Here is a 24206-nt window from a genome sequence, read left to right on the forward strand (position 1 = left end):
GGACAAGAAGGAGCAAGTATTCTCGTAAGGAGTGGAATGCAGAGTAATGGGCCTGACATCTTCTGAATCACAAATTGAGAAGAGCTTTAGACATAGCTTAGGCCCACTGAAGAGGAAGAGCCTGGTAAACATCGTGTACTTTCAATTAGGATACCCAAATGGCTAAACACCAGGGCTCTGGGTGAACTGAAAATACACCAACAGTCACAAAAACTGTAACATAACTTTGAATGTGGTTTGGTTTTATCTGTCCCTATCTTAACTACCCATTTACACAAAAGTACAGTTGACTCTTGAATAACGTGAGTTTGAATTGCATGGGTCCACTTATATATGGATATTTTTCAGTATTAAGTATTTCAGTACTACATGCTCTGTAGCTGGTTGACTCCATGGTGAGGAACTATGGATATGGAGGGCCAGCTATAAGTTATACTTGAATTAAGCCTCTGTGGTGTTCAAGGGTCAACTGTAAATCTTTTGGGAAAGAACATATCAGCCAGAGCCCACATATTATTTCAATAATTTGTCATACAGTATCTAGCCTTTGATCAAAACTTAGCAGGCAAATCAGGAAACAAAATCATACTATTTAGTAAGAGGAAAAAAAAAAAGAAACAGGCATATAGACTATTCAGATGTTATAGGTGTTAGAAGCCAGCTTTAATCAATGGTAATTAATATGTTAAGAAATTAGGTTTTATGATATTTAATTCTAGGAGAGAATAGGACACGATGAAAAGAATCATTGGAAATCTGAGAATTGAAATATAACTAAATTAAGAGCTGGATGGGTAGATAGAGTTTAACAGAAGGTTATGCACACTTTTTCCTTATTACTCTATAAAGAGTTTTATGAGACCTCCATCCATATGTATGCTTAGGATATGTATTAATGGTATGTGGATTGGTTTTGTGTTCTGTTTTTCTTTTTAATGTATTTTCTAATTGGCAAGAAGAAAAACAACTTATGCAATCTTTCATTCAGTAAATTTTGATGAAGGGCCTGTTAGGTATTGGTTCTGGTGCTAGGATCTCTTGTCCACAAATGAAATCAACATTGCCCTCAGTAAAGGCACAGTCATTGAACTCACATTTTGTACTGAAATATCAGTTTGCTAGAAGAACCAGGCCTCTTCAGCATGGATGGGCAGAATCACTGTGAGGCTTAGAATGGGGCACAGGGGTCTGGGCTTGGTGCCTTGACTCTTTGGAAGTGGTCATGAGACTGCTCCATCACTAGTGCACCAGGATGGCTCCTGCTCTCCAAGGACAGAACAGTGTGTGTCCATGCAAACAGTCATGGAAAGACAAAGCAGCAGAAACATCTTCAAACAGAAAATGGCATTTGGTGATCAAAAATCTGAAGCAATGGTTTCATAGTTTTACAGGTTTAGTATTTTCATTCTTATGTCACATTCTTCATTTATACTTGTTTATACCTTTTAGGTTACAGGAAACTGAGATATTCTCAAGAAGGTGTTTAATGTAAGGGAGTCAAGAAATTATTTTGATAATTGCCCTGCTGGACTTCATGCAAAAAAACAAATTTCATATATGTAACTACACTGTGTCATTATTGAGACTCTTTATTCCAAAACAGAAAAACTTGAGTCAACTCTAGATGGCTGTCTTGAGTTTAGTATTAATTTCTTGGTTCAGTCATCTGTGACTACGGTGGTGGAGTCACAGGGTTTCTAGTTGTACTGTTTTGCATATATGTGTATTAGAATTGCTATTAAGCATCAATTTTATTAATTTTATTTAATAAACATCAATTTTATTGATGCTATTAAACATCAATATTAAACATCAATTGCTATTATTCATCAAAGAATGAAAACCTTCCTTTAGTATTTCTTGTAAGACTGGCCTACTAGCAACAAATTCTCTCAGTTTTTGTTTCAGAATGTCTTTAACCTCATTTTAAAAAGAATTTTGCTGAATGTAGGGTTTCAGTTGACTTTTTTTTGGCTGCACTGTGCAGCTTGGGGATCTTAGTTCTCCAACCAGAGATCAAACCTGGGGCCTGGCAGTGAAAGTGGCAAGTTCTAAGCATTGGACGGGCAGGAAATTCCCTGACTATCTTGCAGCACTTTGAATATGTCATCTCATTGATTTCTGTTTTGCATTGTTTGTCGTGAGAAGTCAGCTGTTACTCTTTTGGCGTTCCCTCATACGTGATGAGTAATGTTTCTCTTATTCCTTTTAAGATTTTCTCATTTTCTTTCTCTTTCAGCATTTTACTATATATTTAGATATGGATCTATTTGTTTTTATTCTGTTTGGGGTTCATCATGCTTTTGGAAATACAGATCAATGCTTTTCTTTAAATTTCAAGCTTTCAGCCATTATTTCTTCTTGTACTTTTCCTTTCCTTTCTTTCCTTCCTTTTTTCTTTTGGTATTTTTGTTATATATATTTTGGTATTCCACATTTCTCTCAGGTTTTATCCATTTTTATTCTTTTTATCCCCATCACATTTCATATTCTATTGATTTATCTTCAGTTCTTAGATCCTTTCTTCTGCCAACTCAAATCTACTATTGAGTCTTTCAAGTGAGTTTTTCATTTTACTTATTGTACTCTACAGTTCTAGAATTTCTACTGGTAAAATAATTTCTATCTTTTTTACTGATTTTCTCTATTTAATGAGATATTTTCTTCATGTGCTTCTTTTTTTCTCCCCCATTATCTCCTTTAGTTCCTGGTACACATTTCTAATTCAGTTCAGTTCAGTCGCTCAGTCATGTCCAACTCTTTGCGACCCCGTGAATCGCAGCACACCAGGCCTCCCTGTCCATCACCAACTCCTGGAGTTGACTCAGACTCACGTCCATCGAGTCAGTGAAGCCATCCAGCCATCTCATCCTCTGTCGTCCCCTTCTCCTCCTGCCCCTCAATCCCTCCCAGCATCACGGTCTTTTCCAATGAGTCAACTCTTCGCATGAGGTGGCCAAAGTACTGGAGTTTCACCTTTAGTATCATTCCTTCCAAAGAAATCCCAGGGCTGATCTCCTTCAGAATGGACTGGTTGGATCTCCTTGCAGTCCAAGGGACTCTCAAGAGTCTTCTCCAACACCACAGTTCAAAAGCATCAATTCTTCGGCTCTCAGCTTTCTTCACAGTCCAACTCTCACATCCACACATGACCACTGGAAAAACCATAGCCTTGACTAGACGGACCTTTGTTGGCAAAGTAATGTCTCTGCTTTTCAATATGCTATCTAGGTTGGTCATAACTTTCCTTCCAAGGAGTAAGCGTCTTTTAATTTCATGGCTGCAGTCACCATCTGCAGTGATTTTAGAGCCCCCCAAAATAAAGTCTGACACTGTTTCCCCATGTATTTCCCATGAAGTGATGGGACCCGATGCCATGATCTTAGTTTTCTGAATGTTGAGCTTTAAGCCAACTTTTTCACTCTCATCTTTCACTTTCATCAAGAGGCTTTTTAGTCCCTCTTCACTTTCTGCCATAAGGGTGGTGTCATCTGCATATCTGAGGTTATTGATATTTCTCCTGGCAATCTTGATATGCAGAGTACATTTCTAATAGTTGATTTTAAATCTTTGTTGTTTAAGTTCAACATCTGGACCCCTTGAGAGACATTTTTTATTGTCTACGGTTTTGCTTCATGTAGGTTGCACCTTCCTATTGTTTTTTTTGAACTTTATAATTTTTATTGAAATAGGACCTGTAAAGAAAATATATTGTGTTAATTCTAGGTGCTAATTAATTCACTACTTTCTTGGGTTTGTTGTTGTTTGCTTTATTATTAGTTTAGTGAAATGGCTGGAATAGTTTAGTGAAACCTATTTGCACTGCAATGTGAAGCCAATGATTCCTTTGTCAGAGGTGCCGCCTCGGATATGTGCACAGTGTCTGTGGCCGCCAAGGATGATTATTGTTTTCACTGGGAGTCTTTAATTGTCTGATTTTCTGCTCCTCCCATTAAACTATGGATAGGGTGGCTTTGTTATCTCTCTTAGCTTTTAGCCTCTCTGCTAATTGCTAGCAGATTTTTTTTTTTTTTTTTTGGACAGTGTCCTTTGGTAAAAATTGCTCTGCAATTGACTCAGTTTAAGTTGGGGCTCTTTGCAGGGTTGGGTGTGGTTACCAGCCAGTCTTTGGGGTATTCTCTGGTCCCAAGAGGGCTCTCTGTAGCTATGTTATTACCTGAGTCTGTCTGTTAGACTTCTATATGGTCTGTTGTTTTGTTCCTACTAGTATTATGGAAACTACCAGCCTCTTAAATGCTCACCCCCAAGATGGCCATTGTTTCTGACATCATCTTTAGAAATGGATTTTCTTTCTTTTTTTTTTTTTACCTCTTAATTAATTTTATTTTATTTTTAAACTTTACATAATTGTATTAGTTTTGCCAAATATCAAAATGAATCCGCCACAGGTATACATGTGTTCCCCATCCTGAACCCTCCTCTCTCCTCCCTCCCCATACCATCCCTCTGGTTCGTCCCAGTGCACCAGCCCCAAGCATCCAGTATCGTGCATCGAACCTGGACTGGCATCTCGTTTCATACATGATATTTTACATGTTTCAATGCCATTCTCCCAAATCTTCCCACCCTCTCCCTCTCCCACAGAGTCCATAAGACTGTCCTATACATCGGTGTCTCTTTTGCTGTCTCGTACACAGGGTTATTGTTACCATCTTTCTAAATTCCATATATATGCGTTAGTATACTGTATTGGTGTTTTTCCTTCTGGCTTACTTCACTCTGTATAATAGGCTCCAGTTTCATCCACCTCATTAGAACTGATTCAAATGTATTCTTTTTAATGGCTGAGTAATACTCCATTGTGTATATGTACCATAGCTTCCTTATCCATTCATCTGCTGATGGACATCTAGGTTGTTTCCATGTCCTGGCTATTATAAACAATGCTGCGATGAACATTGGGGTACACGTGTCTCTTTCCCTTCTGATTTCCTCAGTGTGTATGCCCAGCAGCGGGATTGCTGGATCATAAGGCAGGTCTATTTCCAGTTTTTTAAGGAATCTCCACACTGTTCTCCATAGTGGCTGTACTAGTTTGCATTCCCACCAACAGTGTAAGAGGGTTCCCTTTTCTCCACACCCTCTCCAGCATTTATTATTTGTAGACTTTTGGATCACAGCCATTCTGACTGGTGTGAAATGGTACCTCATAGTGGTTTTGATATGCATTTCTCTGATAATGAGTGATGTTGAGCATCTTTTCATGTGTTTGTTAGCCATCTGTATGTCTTCTTTGGAGAAATGTCTATTTAGTTCTTTGGCCCATTTTTTGATTGGGTCATTTATTTTTCTGGAGTTGAGCTGTAGGAGTTGCTTGTATATTTTTGAGATTAGTTGTTTGTCAGTTGCTTCATTTGCTATTATTTTCTCCCATTCTGAAGGCTGTCTTTTCACCTTGCTAATAGTTTCCTTTGATGTGCAGAAGCTTTTAAGGTTAATTAGGTCCCATTTGTTTATTTTTGCTTTTATTTCCAATATTCTGGGAGGTGGGTCATAGAGGATCCTGCTGTGATGAATGTCAGAGAGTGTTTTGCCTATGTTCTCCTCTAGGAGTTTTATAGTTTCTGGTCTTACGTTGAGATCTTTAATCCATTTTGAGTTTATTTTTGTGTATGGTGTTAGAAAGTGTTCTAGTTTCATTCTTTTACAAGTGGTTGACCAGATTTCCCAGCACCACTTGTTAAAGAGATTGTCTTTAATCCATTGTATATTCTTGCCTCCTTTGTCAAAGATAAGATGTCCATATGTGCGTGGATTTATCTCTACCAGGTCGGCTTTATCCCAGGCATGCAAGGATTCTTCATATCCGAAATCAATCAATGTAATACACCACATTAACAAATTGAAAAATAAAAACCATATGATTATCTCAATAGATGCAGAGAAAGCCTTTGACAAAATTCAACACCCATTTATGATAAAAACTCTCCAGAAAGCAGGAATAGAAGGAACATACCTCAACATAATAAAAGCTATATATGACAGACCCACAGCAAACATTATCCTCAATGGTGAAAAATTGAAAGCATTTCCTCTAAAGTTAGGAACAAGACAAGGGTGCCCACTTTCACCATTACTATTCAACATAGTTTTGGAAGTTTTGGCCACAGCAGTCAGAGCAGAAAAAGAAATAAAAGGAATCCAAATTGGAAAAGAAGAAGTAAAACTCTCACTATTTGCAGATGACATGATCCTCTACATAGAAAACCCTAAAGACTCCACCAGAAAATTACTAGAAGTAATCAATGACTATAGTAAAGTTGCAGGATATAAAATCAACACACAGAAATCCCTTGCATTCCTATACACTAATAATGAGAAAACAGAAAGAGAAATTAAGGAAACAATTCCATTCACCATTGCAACGGAAAGAATAAAATACTTAGGAATATATCTACCTAAAGAAACTAAAGACCTATATATAGAAAACTATAAAACACTGGTGAAAGAAATCAAAGAGGACACTAATAGGTGGAGAAATATACCATGTTCATGGATTGGAAGAATCAATATAGTGAAAATGAGTATGCTACCCAAAGCAATTTATAGATTCAACGCAATCCCTATCAAGCTACCAACAGTATTCTTTACAGAGCTAGAACAAATAATTTCACAATTTGTATGGAAATACAAAAAACCTCGAATAGCCAAAGCGATCTTGAGAAAGAAGAATGGAACTGGAGGAATCAGCCTACCTGACTTCAGGCTCTACTACAAAGCCACAGTTATCAAGACAGTATGGTACTGGCACAAAGACAGAAATATAGATCAATGGAACAAAATAGAAATGGATTTTCTTATCCTTTGTTGCAAACAACAGAAGTGTTGAGCTCTCTGGTCATATGACCTTTCTCCTCAGTAGAACCTCTGTATCACTGCACTGGAGCTGAATTCAGGGACTATAATTTGCTCCCTTTGGAGTGATGCTCCAGCTCTTCAAGTATGGTGTTGGCTTAGAATGGTAGTAGTCTCTGATCTGAATTTGCCCCTTTGGTTATGGGCCCTTTACTATATTGTGTGAACTTTGGCAGGAGCAGTATAGACCTACCTTTTGCCCTACAAGTAGGAACTGGTTGGGGGCAAGGAGACTTTTCATTTGGCCATATCTTCTTGGGTTAGCACTTCTGATCTAGATTCCTGCCCCTCTGTGGGTGAATCTGTAGCCTTAGACTGGGAGCTGGGCAGGGGGGAAGTTCTGTCTTCTTAGCTATTCTTGCCTAGAGTGTTGCTTCAATCACACTGAGCTGGGGAATGGTATATTCAATACTATTAATATATTAAATAGATTGTGGCTTAGATGCCATGGCCTCTAATTATTCTTACCAAGATTTAATTGATTTTCTTAATTAAGTGTTTCTCCATTTGCTCTGTGCCATTAGGGCAATTTCTAGATGCTTTAAATGTTTCTTCTTTTTTTTTTTTTTTAATTTTATTTTATTTTTAAACTTTACATAACTGTATTAGTTTTTTTTTTTTTACCAGTTAACTGATGATTTTGTTGAGAATGGGGTCTGAAGACCATCCCCATGGAAAAGAAATGCAAAAAAGCAAAATGGCTGTTCGAGGAGGCCTTACAAATAGCTGTGAAAAGGAGAGAAGCAAAAAGCAAAGGAGAAAAGGAAAGATATTCCCATTTGAATGCAGAGTTCCAAATAATAGCAAGGAGAGATAAGAAAGCCTTCCTCAGTAATCAGTGCAAAGAAATAGAGGAAAATAACAGAATGGGAAAGACTAGAGATCTCTTCAAGAAAATTAGAGATACCACGGGAACATTTCATGCAAAGATGGGCTCGATAAAGGACAGAAATGGTATGGACCTAACAGAAGCACAAGATAATAAGAAGAGGTGGCAAGAATGCACAGAAGAACTGTACAAAAAAGATCTTCATGACCCAGATAATCACGATGGTGTAATCACTGACCTAGAGCCAGACATCCTGGAATGTGAAGTCAAGTGGGTGTTAGAAAGCATCACTGCAAACAAAGCTAGTGGAGGTGATGGAATTCCAGTTGAGCTTTTTCAAATCCTAAAAGATGAAGCTGTGAAAGTGCTACACTCAATATGCCAGCAAATTTGGAAAACTCAGCAGTGGCCACAGGACTGGAAAAGGTCAGTTTTCATTCCAATCCCAAAGAAACGCAATGCCAAAGAATGCTCAAACTACCGCACAATTGCACTCATCTCACACGCTAGTAAAGTAATGCTCAAAATTCTCCAAGCCAGGCTTCAGCAATATGTGAACCGTGAACTTCCAGATGTTCAAGCTGGTTTTAGAAAAGGCAGAGGAACCAGAGATGAAATTGCCAACATCTGCTGGATCATGGAAAAAGCAAGAGAGTTCCAAAAAAACATCTATTTCTGGTTTATTGACTATGCCAAAGCCTTTGACTGTGTGGATCCCAATCAACTGTGGAAAATTCTGAAAGAGAGGGGAATACCAGAGCACGTGACCTGCCTCTTGAGAAACCTATATGCAGGTCAGGAAGCAACAGTTAGAATTGGACATGGAACAATAGTCTGGTTCCAAATAGGAAAAGGAGTACCTCAAGACTATATATTGTCACCTTGCTTGTTTAACTTATATGCAGAGTACATCATGAGAAACGCTGGACTGGAAGAAGTACAAGCTGGAATCAAGATTGCCGGGAGAAATATAAGTCACCTCAGATATGCAGATGACACCACCCTTATGGCAGAAAGTGAAGAGGGACTAAAAAGCCTCTTGATGAAAGTGAAAGCGGAGAGTGAAAAGTTGTCTTAAAGCTCAACATTCAGAAAACTAAGATCATGGCAACTGGGCCCATCACTTCATGGGAAATAGATGGGGAAACAGTGGAAACAGTGTCAGACTTTATTTTTTTTTGGCTCCAAAATCACTGCATATGGTGATTGCAGCCATGAAATTTAAAGCCGATTACTCCTTGGAAGGGAAGTTTTGATCAACCTAGATAGCATATTAAAAAGCAGAGACATTACTTTGCCAACAAAGGTCCATCTAATCAAGGCTATGGTTTTTCCAGTGGTCACGTATGGATGTGAGAGTTGGATTCTGAAGAAAGCTGAACACCAAAGAATTGATGCTTTTGAACTGTGGTTTTGGAGAAGACTCTTGAGAGTCCCTTGGACTGCAAGGAGATCCAACTAGTCCAATCTAAAGGAGATCAGTCCTGGCTGTTCATTGGAAGGACTGATGCTGAGGCTGAAACTACAATACTTTGGCCACCTCATGGGAAGAGTTGACTCATTGGAAAGGACCATGATGCTGGGAGAGATTGGGGGCAGGATGAGAAGGGGACTACAGAGGATGAGATGGCTGGATGGCATCACTGACTCAATGCAGATGAATTTGAGTGAACTCCGGGAATTAGTGATGGACTAGGAGGCCTGCAATTGCAGGTGTCCTGCAATTCATGGGGTTGCAAAGAGTTGGACACCACTGAGAGATTGAACTGAACTGAGCCTCCTTACATTGCAATTTGGAAAGTCTTACTTCTTGATAGAAATTTTGTACCAATTAGGAAAAAAATACCCATTCTAACTCACAGAGAGACAAAATGATGGAAAATATGGAAACGCTTATGAAAGTTACATGGGACATAGTGAAGTTCTAATATATATGTTCTATTCAGTTCAGTTGCTTAGTCGTGTCCGACTCTTTGCAACCCCATGAACTGCAGCACGCCAGGCCTCCCTGTCCATCACCAACTCCTGAAGTCCACCGAAAGCCATGTCCAAGAGTCGGTGATGCCATCCAACCATGTATGTAATTGGAGTCTTAAAAGGAGAACAGGGACAGAAGCAATATTTGAAAAGACATCAGTTTATATAATTAAGAAGTGCTAAGAATTCCAAGCAGGGCAAATACAATGAAGATCACAACTAGACTTGTCATAGTAAAATTAGTAGAACCAAAGCAAAAGAGAAAGCCTCAAATGCAGCTAGAGGGGAAAGAAGACATATTACCATAAATGATCAAAATGGAAACCAGAAGAATAAAAAGATGTCTTCAAAGTACTAAAATAAAATAATTGCCAGTCTAGGTCCATACCCAGTGAAAATATTCTTCAGAAGTGAAGGTGAAGTAAAGATATTTCTCGAAAACAAGAGTTGATGAATTCAATTTTAGTAGACCCAATATGGTGTAGGTAATTTTTTGAAGGAGAAAGAACAAAGATGCAGCAGGGAATGAAGACCAATAAATGGGGTTAAATTTTCGGAAAAGCCTAAATGAATATTGGCCAATAACCAGTCATTGTAATATCTTATTCAAGTGATTTGGAAAATTAAAATTACATGAATAATACTGTTTTATTTGGGAACTATATATTAAGTTGAAGTGTTTTAAAATTTCTTGATTCTAAGATGAAAGAAATTGTAAAATTACTAGTCTACTTTATATATTAAGAAATGAAGGATACATATAGTAAGCTCTAGGATAAACACTAAAAGATGAGTCATGTATATATGTTTAATACAGGGAAAGAAAGTGAAAACAATTTTTAAAAATTAATTACTTTTAAAAGAAAACATAAGAGAATATCTTCACAATATTGGATAAAGAAAGATTTCTTACAAGGACACCGAAAGCATAAATTATAAATGACAAAAACATACAAATTTGATTTTGACAGTTCAAAATTTCTGCTTCACACTAAGTAACATTAGGAAAATGAAAGAAGCAAGTCACGCTGAAAGGAAGTATTTACAGGACATATATCCAGCATATTGTAGATAAATGACTAACATTAACAAGTGATGTATTTCAATTAAGACGAAAAGTCATGTGTCAAAAGAAATGAACTGTGAGCAGACCTTTAAAGCTGAACCAAAAACAAACAAAAAAATCCAATGAATCATTTTCAGTCACATTGCTCCTGCCAAACATATTGTCCTAACTATTTATTTTTATTGAGATCAAAAAATATTTTTTGCACTCTTGGTAAAATTTATGCAGCTTATTTTAAAAATTAGAAAAGAAAATATACGTAACCATCATTAGAAACAGGAAAAGTCCTATGCCTATAGATTAAAAGAGAAGGAGAATTAGAAAGAATATCAAGTGATTGCTCTAGATTAGCCCTTTTAGTAGTGATGGAGATGTTTTATGTTTGCGTTCTCTAGCACAGGTTAGCCGTATGTACCTGTTGGGCACATGAAATGAGGTTAATGTGACTAAACTTTTCATTTTCATTTTTAATTTTACTGAATTCTAATTTAAATATTGGTGGAAATTAACATGTGGCAATGTGATTCTTTGTTGTTGTTCAATGGCTGAGTCATGTCTGACTATTTGCGACCCCATGGACTACAGGATACCAGGCTTCCATGTCCTTCAGAATCTCTGAGAGTTTGCTCAAATTCATGTCCTTTGAGTCTGTGATGTAAAAACCGTCTCATCCTCTGTCACCCTCTTCTCCTTTTGCCTTCAGTCTTTCCCAGCATCAGGGTCTTTTCCAATGAGTCAGCTTTTTGAATCAGGTGGCCAAAGTATTGGAGCTTCAGCATCCATCCTTCCAATGAATATTCAGGGTTTGTTTCTTTTAGGATTGACTGGTTTGATCTCCTTGCAGTCCAAGGGACTCTCAAGAGTCTTCTTCAGCACCATAATTCAAAAGCATCAATTTTGTGGCACTCAGCCTTCTTTATGGTCCAGCTCTCATATCTGTACATGACTACTGGAAAAGCCATAGCCTTGAGTATATGGACCTTTGTCAGCAAGGTGATGGCTTTACTTTTTAATATGTTGTCTAAGTTTTTTATTGGAGAAGGGCATGGCAGCCCACTCTAGTATTCTTGCCTGGAGAAGCCCATGGACAGAGGAGCCTGGTGGGCTACAGTCCATGGGGTTGGGAAGAGTCGGACATGGCAAAAGCAGCTTAGCACAGCACAAGGTTTTTTTTATAGCTTTCCTTCCAAGGAGCAAGTATCTTTTAATTTCATAGCTCCAGTCCCCATCTGCAGTGATTTTGGAACCCAAGAAAATAAAATCTGTCACTGTTTCTACTTTTTCCCCTTCTGTTTACCATGAAGTGATAGGACTAGATGCCACGATCTTCAGTTTTTCAATGTTGAGTTTAAGCGAAGTTTTTCACTCTCCTTTTTCACCTTCATCAAGAGGCTCTTTAGTTCCTTTTCACTTTGTGCTGTTAGAGTGGTATCATCTGCATATCTGAAGTTGTTTGTATTTCTATCAGGAATCTTGATTCCAGCTTGTGATTCATCCAACCCAGAATTTCACATGATGTACTCTTCATTGGAGTTAAATAAACAGGGTGACAATATACAGCCTTGTTGTACTCCTTTCCCAATTTTGAACCAGTCAGTTATTCCATGTAAGGTTCTAATTGTTGTTTCTTGACTCACATACAGTTTTCTCAGAAGACAGGTAAGGTGGTCTGGTAGTCTATCTCTTTTAAGAATTTTCCACAATTTGTTGTGATCCATACAGTCAAAGGCTTTTGAGTAGTCAGTGAAACAGAAGTAGATGTTTTTCTGAAATTCCCATGCTTTCTCTATGATCCAATGTGATTTAAGGTGTGATTAGATGTTGTGGTGGCTTCCCTGATAGCTCAGATGATAAAGAATCCGCCTGCAATGCTGGAGACCCTGCCCAGTTCGATTCCTGGGTTGGGAAGATCCCCTGGAGAAGGGATAGGCTACCCACTCCAGTATTCTTGGGCTTCCCTTGTGGCTCAGCTGGTAAAGAATCTGCCTGCAATGTGGGAGACTGGGGTTCAATCCCTGGGTTGGGAAGATCCCCTGGAGAAGGGAATGGCTACACATTCCAGTATTCTGGCCTGGAGAATTCCACAGACTGTATAGTCCACGGGGTCACAAAGAGTCGGACACGACTGAGCGACTTTCACTTTCACTTTCACTAGATGGTGTGAAATTGGGTTCAGAGTCCTATCTTGAATTCTCATTGATACAGTAATCACACTGATTTTACTTTGATTGCCTGAATACGGTCTGGCTATATGAGGGAAAGATTGTGGTTTGGGACTTTACTGAGGGGCTGATAATAGAAACATCCCTCAGAGCCATTCCTCTCTATGCCTCCTATAGTTCAAAGGGGATTATTATTATTTTTCCTTTTTGTGATAAAATACACATAACAGAAAACTTTTCGTCTTACCCGTTTTTCAGTGTACAGTTCAGTGGCACTAAATACGTTCAGGTTGTGCAACCGTCTCAGTCCCCACCCCCACTGAAACTCTATACCCATTAACCAATTACTCCCCATTTTCCCCTCCCCCCCAACTCTGAAAATGACCATTATACTTTCTAGGATTACATACCTCATGTAAGTATAGTCACTTGGCTTTTGTCTTTTTGTGACTATTTCACATAACATAATGTCCTCAAGTTTCTTCCGTGTTGTAGCATATTGAAGAATGTCCTCCCTTTTTAAGGTTGAATAATATTCATTTTATGTTTATATATTGCTTATCCACACATCAGTTGAGTAATTGGCTTGCTTTGACATTTGGGTTATAAATAATGTCCATGGGTGCCCAAGCATCTCTTCAAAACCTGCTTCCAGTTTGGGGTACATACCCAGGAGAGAAATTGCTGGATCATATGTTAATTCTGTGTTTAATCTTTGAGGAACCACTGTCCTGTTCACCATGGCAACTATACCATCTTATATTCACACCAACAGTGCACAGTCTTCCAATTTCTCTGATGTTTGTTTTCTGTTTTTTGTTTTAAATAGTAGCCACCTGAATGGGTGTGAGGTGGTATCTCAAGGGATGGTTAGTTCAAAACAATATTTACTTTATTTAAAGAAATTAGGCCTCTTTTATCTTGTTTAGCTTTCCTTAGCTTCTCTTTTCTCTTCCTGTCTAAAATAGAATTGATTTCTCCCAATTGCACAAGGTTATTGTTTTGTATAAGATAATGCATCTGATCTGTTCCAAATAAACTGGAACACTCTATAATGATGCAGAGCAATAAAATTAAGTGTTATATTTACTTTCTCTTCACTGTATGTCATGTAATGTTGGGAATAATATTTCTTTAGCTGAAATATGTAATTCATCTTCATCCTGTCAGCGGCCACATCAGTATTGGTAAGTCACAGGTGAATGTCTTTCTCTGATACCTGCTTTGGCCTGTTGTATTTCACAGCAAGTGTGTAGTCACAGGTTGCTCCACCTCCAATAAGGGCTGTCCCAAATACCAATCTGCTTAAAGCCAAATGGTTTTATCCTATCTGTATTCAAATCTTCTTTTCCCAAACTGCATACTTTAGTTAAATACCAGAATTGCAGAGTTAAATGATCAGTCCAATAGAGTATGAAAAAAATTAAGAAAACACAAATGTACTTTGAGATGTGTGTTCCAGGGCCAGAATTCCTCTAGTGTGTGTTTCTGGGGCCTAGATGCTAATTATATGTCCCCTTGTATTTTAGGTTCAACACTGAAGAAATGTATATTTAAAACGTTCCATGTAGTGAACATCACAGCTAATGAAACAAAAGTTAATATTTTATTTCTTCACAAAGAGATGAATGTGTTTAATTAATTGAACATTATTTTCAGTACTTTGCTTAAGCTTAGTATCATGTTTCATTAAAAAGTACAAGGAAACTGTAGTTGTATGAAGCAGATATGTTCTCATAGGATTTGTGGAGAAAATCGTTTTTAATCACTGAGAAAGACTGAGGAACCTGTTATTTGGAATTAATGTCCTTTGTGTGTCTCTGCTTCACTGGATGAGAAGAATCTGATAATAGTATATGTGGTCAAAATTAGTATGATAGAAAAGACAGAAGGTTGTATTTTTAAAGGATGACCATTTGTGACATGGTTATGACAGTGGCCCCTAACATTTTATGTCACTGATCCCTCATTGAGAATTCAAATCAGTTTTTAAAGATTATTCATATGTGTGTTTTGCTTGAATTAAAAAAAAACGACTCAGTACATTCTACTTTCAACCTATCATGATTTTAAAAAAAAGTTTTAAATTGTATGATCCCAGTGAGTGATGGCCTAATTTAGCTGCATGTAAGTGTATTTTGGGGCTACCACACTTGTTTTGATTGATTTGAGTTCTTTTATTCCAAGAGAGTTGCCTTACGTCTTCTGACTGTGGAAAATTGATTACTTGTCTTCTCAGTATCAGTTCATAAAACACCTAAATTATCCTGAAATGAATGAGTTCATCAAGACATGCAAGAGTATGTCAAGCTAATTTCCCAATAAAGGTGAGTGGGGCATGGCTTAATTGAGAGTCTGAGAAATTCAGGTAAAATCCTATTAAATCTATTCTTTTGTTTACTCAGTAAAGGCAAAACTTTATAATATCAGTTAGAGTTTAGTGTAGGAAATAGGACTGCTTTAGGTATTTTATGCAATAGTTGTCTATGATATTGGCAACTGTGGGCCTGCCTTGGCTTCCGGGAAAGGATGGATAGCACCAAGGGGGAGATTCGCTGCAGAACAGAATACATTTAAAATCTTTTGTGACCTTGCCCAGGTGGCACTAGTGGTAAAGAATCCACCTGCCAATGCAGGAGATGTAAGAGACATGGGTTCAATCCCTGGGCTGGGAAGATCCCCTGGAGGAGGAAATGGCACCCCACTCAAGTATTCTTGCTGGGAGAATCCCTTGGACAGAAGAGCCTGTTGGGCTACAGTCCATGTGATTGCAAAGAGTTAGCCACTGCTGAGCCTCTGAACACACATAGCATATAACCTGGCTGGCCAGCAGCAAAAACCCACATTAGCAAGTAAATGGTCCCTGCCTCTCTTCCACATTCTAAATCTCTCTGCGTTGCATCTAATTTGCTCTGGAACCGAGCACAAGGGAGTACTGAGCATTTGGTTTTGTAACCTCCGTGGAATTAGGGGAGTTTATTAGGAAGCAGTGCCAGGGCCTGGCTGCTATTGGGTCATACCCAATAATGCAGTAATCGGGTTTTTCTTTTAGTTGAGAAACATGACTTTCACTTCTCTTCTTTCATAGCCTTTGAGCCTAGCCTTGTGTGATTCAGTGAATGCTGGTTGAGTTCTTGTTAGACCTAATAACACATTTACAAATATGCAATGTTATATTCAATCTGTAATTTCTTTGCAGGGCTTTTTTTTTTTTTTTTTTAAGCTTCCTGTCCATTTTAGTTTAGTTTTGTTGTTCAACCCTCAGTCGTGTCTGACTCTTTGTGGCCCCGTAGACTGCAGCACACTAGGCTTCACTGACCTTCACTATCTCTTGGAGTTTGTTCAAACTCATGTCCGTTGAGTCGGTGATGCCATCCAACCATCTGACCCTCTGTCATCCTCTGTCATCCTCTTCTCCTCCCGCCTTCAGTCTTTCCCAGCATCAGGGTCTTTCCCGATGAGTTGGCTCTTTGCATCAGATGGCCAGTTTTGTAGCTTCAGCATCAGTCCTTCCAATGAATATTCAGGACTGATTTCCTTTAGGATGGACTGGTTGGATCTCCTTGCAGTCCAAGGGACTCTCAAGAGTCTTCAACACCACAGTTCAAAAGCATCAGTTCTTCAGTGCTCATGCTTCTTCATGGTCCAACTCTCACATCCGTACATAACTACTGAAAAAGCTGCAGCTTTGACTCTAAGGACTTTTGTTGGTAAAGTAATGTCTCTGCTTTTTAATATGCTGTCTACGTTTAGCATAACTTTTCTTCAAAGGAGCAAGCATCTTTTAACTTCATAACTGTCACCATCCACAGTGATTTTTGGAGCCCAAGAAAAAATTAAATCATGTATAAATGCAATTAACTGGTCACATGGAAATGAAAATATTCCAGCATGCTGGAATAGAGTTTAATTTCAGTAAAACAAAAAATATAAAATTTTATTTTATTTTTTCTGTACTTGAGCTTGTCATCTTCCTTTTTGGGCTGTTTGTACTCCTTTTGGGTTTAATGTTGTTATTTTCTTCAGTCCGTGTTTTCATCTTGTCCCTGCTTTAAGGAAGTCATATTTTAGACTAGAATTAGTGAACAGATGCTTTGTTCACATCATATTAAAGATGACTAATTGAATTCTATTTCAAAATGATTTTCTACTTGTGACTTATTTGCTGTTTATTAGCTTTAATGTCACTGTTTTTGTCCTTGTAATGAATTGAGCTTTATGCCTTAAAGATAATTTTTGCTTCAGTATATCGATTTGATATATTTAGACATTTCCTACTTTTATTCTATTGGGTTTCTAGAAGCTGTATTATAAAACAGATTATTCTGTTGTGGTTTACATGTTTTTAAATGATAAATACTATAATTAAGCACTGTGTTTCCAACCAAGGGTTTTTAAACCAAAATATTTTAGGCTTAAAATGAAGTTGTCATCAGTGCCAAGATGTAAAAGAGATATAATAGAAACACCATGTAATTTTATAGTATATGTGTTTGCTCTAGTACACTAAAAGGTGTGTATGTATATGTACAACTGTTGTGTTTTTTATTAGTAAGCATGAGCCTCACAAGTGATTATATTTCTATTTGGCTTGCCCTAATTTTTTTTCAAACATTACAGGAACAAATTATTTTGAATTCTTATGAAATGCTTTATTTGTGCGTATTTGTCAGAGGCGTCTTCTTGATCAGATTCTCTTATTAATCTTTTTCCTCTTCTTCATACTTGTTTCTGGATTCCCTGGTAGTTCAGCTGGTAAAGAATCTGCCTGCAATGTGGGAGACCCCGGTTCAATTCCTGGGTTGGGAAGATCCACTGGAGAAGAGATAGGCTACCCACTCCAATATTCTTGGGCTTCCCTGGTGACTCAACTGGTAAAGAATCCGTCTGTAATGTGGGAGACCGGAAGATCCCTTGGAGTACAGAAACAGCTACCACTCCAGTATTCTGGCCTGGAGAGTTCCTTGGACTGTATAATCAATGGGGTTGCAAAGGATTCGGACACGACTGAGAGACTTTCACTCATCCTCCTCTCAACCCTGTTTCTCCTACCAACACCAGTGTTAAGGACATGTCTTTCTTGATCAGATCAGATCAGATCAGTTGCTCAGTCATGTCCGACTCTTTGCGACCCCATGAATCACAGCACACCAGGCCTCCCTGTCCATCACCGACTCCCGGATTTCATTCAGACTCATGTCCATCGAGTCGGTGATGCCATCCAGCCATCTCATCCTCTGTCGTCCCCTTCTCCTCTTGCCCCCAATCCCTCCCAGCATCAGAGTCTTTTCCAGTGAGTCAACTCTTCGCATGAGGTGGCCAAAGTACTGGAGTTTCAGCTTTAGCATCATTCCTTCCAAAGAAATCCCAGGGCTGATCTCCTTCAGAATGGACTGGTTGGATCTTCTTGCAGTCCAAGGTTCTCTCAAGAGTCTTCTGCAACACCACAGTTCAAAAGCATCAATTCTTCGGCACTCAGCCTTCTTGACAGTCCAACTCTCACATCCATACATGACCACAGGAAAAACCATAGCCTGGACTAGACGAACCTTTGTTGGCAAAGTAATGTCTCTGCTTTTGAATATGCTATCTAGGTTAGTCATAACTTTGCTTCCAAGGAGTAAGTGTCTTTTAATTTCATGGCTGTAGTCACCATCTGCAGTGATTTTGGAGCCCAGAAAAATAAAGTCTGACATTTTTTCCACTGTTTCCCCATCTATTTCCCATGAAATGATGGGACCGGATGCCATGATCTTCGTTTTCTGAATGTTGAGCTTTAAGCCAACTTTTTCACTCTCCACTTTCACTTTCATCAAGAGGCTTTTGAGTTCCTCTTCACTTTCTGCCATAAGGGTGGTGTCATCTGTATATCTGAGGTTATTGATATTTCTCCTGGCAATCTTGATCCCAGCTTGTGTTTCTTCCAATCCAGCGTTTCTCATGATATACTCTGCATATAAGTTAAATGAACAGGGTGACAATATACAGCCTTGACGTACTCCTTTTCCTAAGACGTCAAAGGCAAACAGGACAGGAGTGCTAGGCACGCTCTTGCCTTAGTGGTATTGGTCATTGTTTCAGTTTGGGATTGGCTGTCGTGAGCATTCATTTTCTCTCTGTCTCTTTCTCTCTCTTCCCCATCCTGCCCTTGCTTTCTCTGTCTAGTACATTCAGTAGCAGCCATTCAATCACCTTCTTTTTGTTCCCTTTGTCACTCCTTAATGTCGTTAGTTCAGGGGTCTTTCCTTTGGACAAATAATTATTGTTAGAAACCATTACTTAATTAGATAAAGACACTGAAAAGTGAAACGTAAGTATATATTTGGCAGCACAAATAGGGAAGGGAGACAAAATTTGAAATAGAGAAGAAGCAATTGCTTGCATATATCACATTTATTCAAAGTAATGGTTACATGTCTGTTTCCCCAACTCAGTTGTATGGATATCTGGAGTAGTAAAACATAGAACCATGCTGCTGATTCATTTTTGTGTCTTGGCAGCTTGGTTGTTGCTGAATGCAGTAAGTATTTATTGGACTGAATGGAAACATATCTGTATTTTCTTTAGAAAGTCTGACAAGTAGTTTTTTTTTTTTTTCCCTTTTCCTTTTCTAGTCTCTTAAATGCCACTGTTGGTTCTTGTCTATTTTAAACCAGCTCCATCAAATTTGTTGCTAAAACTAAACTCAGATGAGAGAAGAATTGGTTCTCAAAGTCCATTCCTGCTTCAAAAGGATGATCTTCAATTATTTTTAATGTTGCTATAATATTTTAATATCCTAACATTAGGATAATGTCCTTTGGTGATTATTCTTTCTCAAGCACATATCTGATCATGTTACTCCCTTGCTCAAAAACTACTGAGAGCTCAAACTGGATTTTAACATCCCCCCCAACCCTGATTTCTCAACTTATTTTCCAATCTTTTTTAGCCCTCTTGAGCATTACTGTTTTGGGAGGTGCAGGCAAAGAGTGAGTTTGCTAGTGATAGCATGCTTGTGAGAGATACAAGTGGGCAGGTGAAAAGTTGAGCTGTTACTCTTACTTGCCCGTGGGCAAGTGAGAAGTTGAGCTGTCGCTCTTTGTGAGCAGCCTCTGCTGGCTAGCTCATTCTGTGGCTCCTGCCCGTGCTGTCATTGGTCACAAGTGCTCACTTCCTTTCCACCGGTTACCAAATCTTTTTTTTCTTTACACTTTAGTTTGCCTGTTGTGTCCTTATATCTCCTTCTTTATAAGGTCTTGCTAATCAGAATATGTTCTCTTAAATTTAGTGACCTAACTCCTGTTTCTGTAGCTACCATGGTGCTTCCCACCGGCTCTCATGTTTGCCCCAATCAGTATTTCTCATTCAGTACTTTTCCTGGTTCTGTTTTAACCCACCTTATCCTGGGGTTCTTGTCTCTTTTTCAAAAAAAAGTTCTAGAAACATCTATGCATCTGGGATTGTATGATTCCTGTTCAGGATTTCCATCTGTCTTAGGAAGGAACATGGCAATTTATTTATTAAAAAAGATTGGTTGGTTGGTATCCAGTAATATGGTGAAGTGGAATCAATTTCAGTTTGAATAGTAGGGACCCTATGGCTAGTCCTTTCTCAGCTGAAAACTCGCTTCCTTATCTTGGATTGATCACTTTATCTTCCACTGCCTTCAGTTTCCTTATCTCTAAAGGTAGGTGTTGGATTGCCTCTCTAATTCTAAATTGTCTTTAGATAGTAATAAAAAGATATCCTGAAATGTGCCAGTGATTCTTCCACAGGCTTTATCTAAGTGATCTCGTGTAGGTTATCATTCTTCTGTGCTGTAGATGTTATTGAGTCTATTTTATGAATTTACATGTTACTTAGGTTCACAGACTGTAAGCAGTTCTTCTAAGGTCACAGACTGGCAGTGCTAGGATTTGAACTCAAGTCTGTTAGCCATATGCTTTCCATGGTATGCTACTGTCTCCCTGTAGGTATTACTTTTGAGGCTTTTAAGTCTAGCTGTTTTTTTTGGTACTGTTACAAGTTTTCACAAGAAGTACATAATACTATATGTGGAAATGTTTATTTTAAATTTATACCATTCACTGTAACCCACTCCAGTGTTCTTGCCTGGAGAATCCCATGGACAGAGGAGCCTGGTGGGCTATGATCCATAAGGTCACAAAGAGTCAGACACGACTGAAGCAACTGAACACCCATTTACTGTACCCTGGTTTATTTGGGGCCAGGTTTTCATTTTTAAATGTTCACTAAGGTGCCCAATCTTTTGTGTGTGTTGATTGTCAATTAAGAGTAGAGGAGAAATTGTATTTAATTGTATTTTAGTTACATCAGTGAACAAATGATCACTGTTACCACCTATACCATAGGTATAAGACCTTTTGTCCCTAATCCCTCATGGAAAATGTTTTAAATGTAGGCTTAACAATTCTTCATGAATATGAGAAATAGAAAGAAGGTGGGTGGAGAGATTTTTGTATGCCAGACAGAGCTGATTTCTTAATTCTGTAAATTTGCTCCATTATTCTCCTACCATATCCAATTTTTCCACTTTTGTACTTTCAAGCGATAAATATCCTTTTGTAATCAAAATATGTAAAATTATGTTCTTAGATGTGTGATCGGTTAAAGCTAGAGAGTATGGTGGGTCCTATCCATGTTATATTTTTAATAGAATCTCTCTTTTTCTTGGTCTAATTTGTGTTTTAATGCCTTATTCATATGAATGGGTTGTCTAGTTTTCTTAGAATTTGAATACAACCACTGCAGCTATTAAAAAGGGAGCCAGTGGCAGCCAAAGCCAATCAATTTTAAAGGGAGAGTGTTCTTTTCTACTATCTTCTATATGCATTATTTTACAGGTATTATTTATAGTTAATTATTTTTTAATTAAGAACTTATTTAGGGCCTTAATTTTTCCTTTCTGTTTGTCCTTTGGCCATTTTACTACCTGGAACAGAGGAATTAAGTTAGTAGACCTGAGGCAGCTTTCCTCAGGAGGGTCTGCTTGCAAGGTAGGTGTTTGTCTGGCATCCAGGAACTGGAGTGATAATCATTTCTCTACACTGATATGAAATCTTCCCCAAGTAATAAAGGTAGCTCACTGTGCTTGGACATTTTGTACAAACAAATGTGGTTTCTACTGAACACCTGCTTTGTTCCTAGGAGTCTGAGATTTTGATATACAGTACTAGGCATTAGAACCCACCTGCAAATGCAGAAGACATAAGAGACATCACTCCCATCCCTGGGTCGGAAAGCTCCCCCGGAGGAGGGCGCGGCAGCCCTCTCCAGTTTTCTTGCCTGGAGAATCCCCATGGACAGAGGAACCTGGCGGCTATAGTCCATAGGGTCACAAAGAGTCGGACATGACTGAAGCGACTGAGCACCCACACGAGGCAGATAGTACCTAAGTGACCAGGCCCTAATTAAACCTTTGGGCACTGAGGCTCTAATGAGCTTCCCTGGTAAACAGCACTTCGCAAGGGTCAGAATTCACGGCTGGAAGAACTGAGCGTGTCTTGTGTGAGTCCCCTGGGAAGGAGGCTCCTGGGCACCTGGTTTCCACTGGCCTGCCCTGCGTGCCCTTTTCCTTTTGCTGGTTTTGCCTTGCTTCTTCTCACTCTAATAAGTCTTAGCATAAGTACAACTGTATGCTTCTAGTTCTGTGAATCCTAGCTGTCAGCAAACCTGAGACCCTTATACAGCTACCCATTAATATATTTTCCCATCTGAAGAAGGCAAGAGAAAAATCCATTCAAATGTATAAAGTTTTAGTAAATTGGAGCGTTCATAAATTTTTTGGTAATGTAACCTGAAGGAGATCAGAGCATGTTACCCCAAATTATGCCATGTTGGTGTATTGATTTTATTCAGCTGAGGCGCTTGAGAACAAAGGAGGTGCAGAAAAGGGGTCTGTGACCCCCTCATTGTACCTAAAAACAAGTCAGTATTTCCCATGAGGAAGGTGCCCTCCCTGTACCAGGAAAAGAAGAGCATTCTCATGAAGGAAAACTGGGAGTTGATGCCAAAATGGATCTGTACAAACAAACCTAAAATAACCCTTGCCGTTCAGTGGCTCAGCTGTGTCCATCTCCTTGCAATCCAATGGACTGCAGCACACCAGGCTTCCCTGTCCTGTATTACCTGGAGTTTGCTCAAGCTCATGTCCATTGAGTTGGTGGTGCCTTCCAACCGTCTCATCCCCTGTCATCCCCTTCTCCACCTGCCCTCAATCTTTCCCAGCATCAGGGTCTTTTCCAGTGAGTTGGCTCTTTGCACTAGGTGGCCAAAGTATTGGAGCTTCAGCATCAGTCCTCTTATCTTCCATTCATTTTCCCCATAGATTTCCTAGTCACTTTTCTATTATTAAATTCCTTTTCTTTTATCTTGTCATCTCTCCACAAATTCTTTATTAACAAGTATATAACCTCTCAGTCCTAACCACTTCTTCGGATCTTCTTTTTTGCTGTGATGGCTCCTATGTATCGGAGAAGGCAGTGGCACCCCACTCCAGTACTCTTGCCTGGAAAATCCCATGGACAGAGGAGCCTGGTAGGCTGCAGTCCATGGGGTCGCTAAGAGTTGGACATGACTGAGCGACTTCCCTTTTATTTTTCACTTTCATGCATTGGAGAAGGAAATGGCAACCCACTCCAGTGTTCTTGCCTGGAGAATCCCAGGGATGGGGGAGCCTGGTAGGCTGCCGTCTATGGGGTCGCCAGAGTCGGACACGACTGAAGTGACTTAGCAGATTAAATAAAATTCATATTCTTTTCTCCTGTTAATCTATCTTCAGTTCAGTTCAGTTGCTCAGTCGTGTCTGACTGTTTGCGACCCCATGAATTGCAGCACGCCAGGCCTCCCTGTCCATCACCAACTCCCGGATTTCATTCAAACTCACGTCCATCGAGTCGGTGATGCCATCCATCCATCTCATCCTCTGTCGTCCCCTTCTCCTCCTGCCCCCAATCCCTCCCAGCATCATGAGTCTTTTCCAATGAGTCAACTCTTCTCATGAGGTGGCCAAAGTACTGGAGTTTCAGCTTTAGCATCAGTCCTTCCAGAGAATACCTAGGACTGATTTCCTTTAGAATGGACTGGTTGGATCTCCTTGCAGTCCAAGGGACTCTCAAGAGTCTTCTGTAACACCACAGTTCAAAAGCATCAATTCTTCGGCACTCAGCCTTCTTCACAGTCCAACTCTCACATCCATACATGACCACTGGAAAAACCATAGCCTTGACTAGATGGATCTTTGTTGGCAAAGTAATGTCTCTGCTTTTGAATATACTATCTAGGTTGGTCATAA

At 39.0% G+C, this 24206-nt stretch overlaps 1 protein-coding gene across 9 annotated transcripts in view; it reads left to right on the forward strand.

Annotated features, from left to right (window-relative positions):
- The window catches only part of CEP128 (centrosomal protein 128), a 479221-nt gene that overhangs the window by 132591 nt on the left and 322424 nt on the right, over positions 1–24206 (forward strand). The window lies entirely within an intron of this gene.

The sequence above is a fragment of the Bos mutus genome, chromosome 10, assembly GCF_027580195.1.
Source record: "Bos mutus isolate GX-2022 chromosome 10, NWIPB_WYAK_1.1, whole genome shotgun sequence".
Classification (NCBI taxonomy): domain Eukaryota; kingdom Metazoa; phylum Chordata; class Mammalia; order Artiodactyla; family Bovidae; genus Bos; species Bos mutus.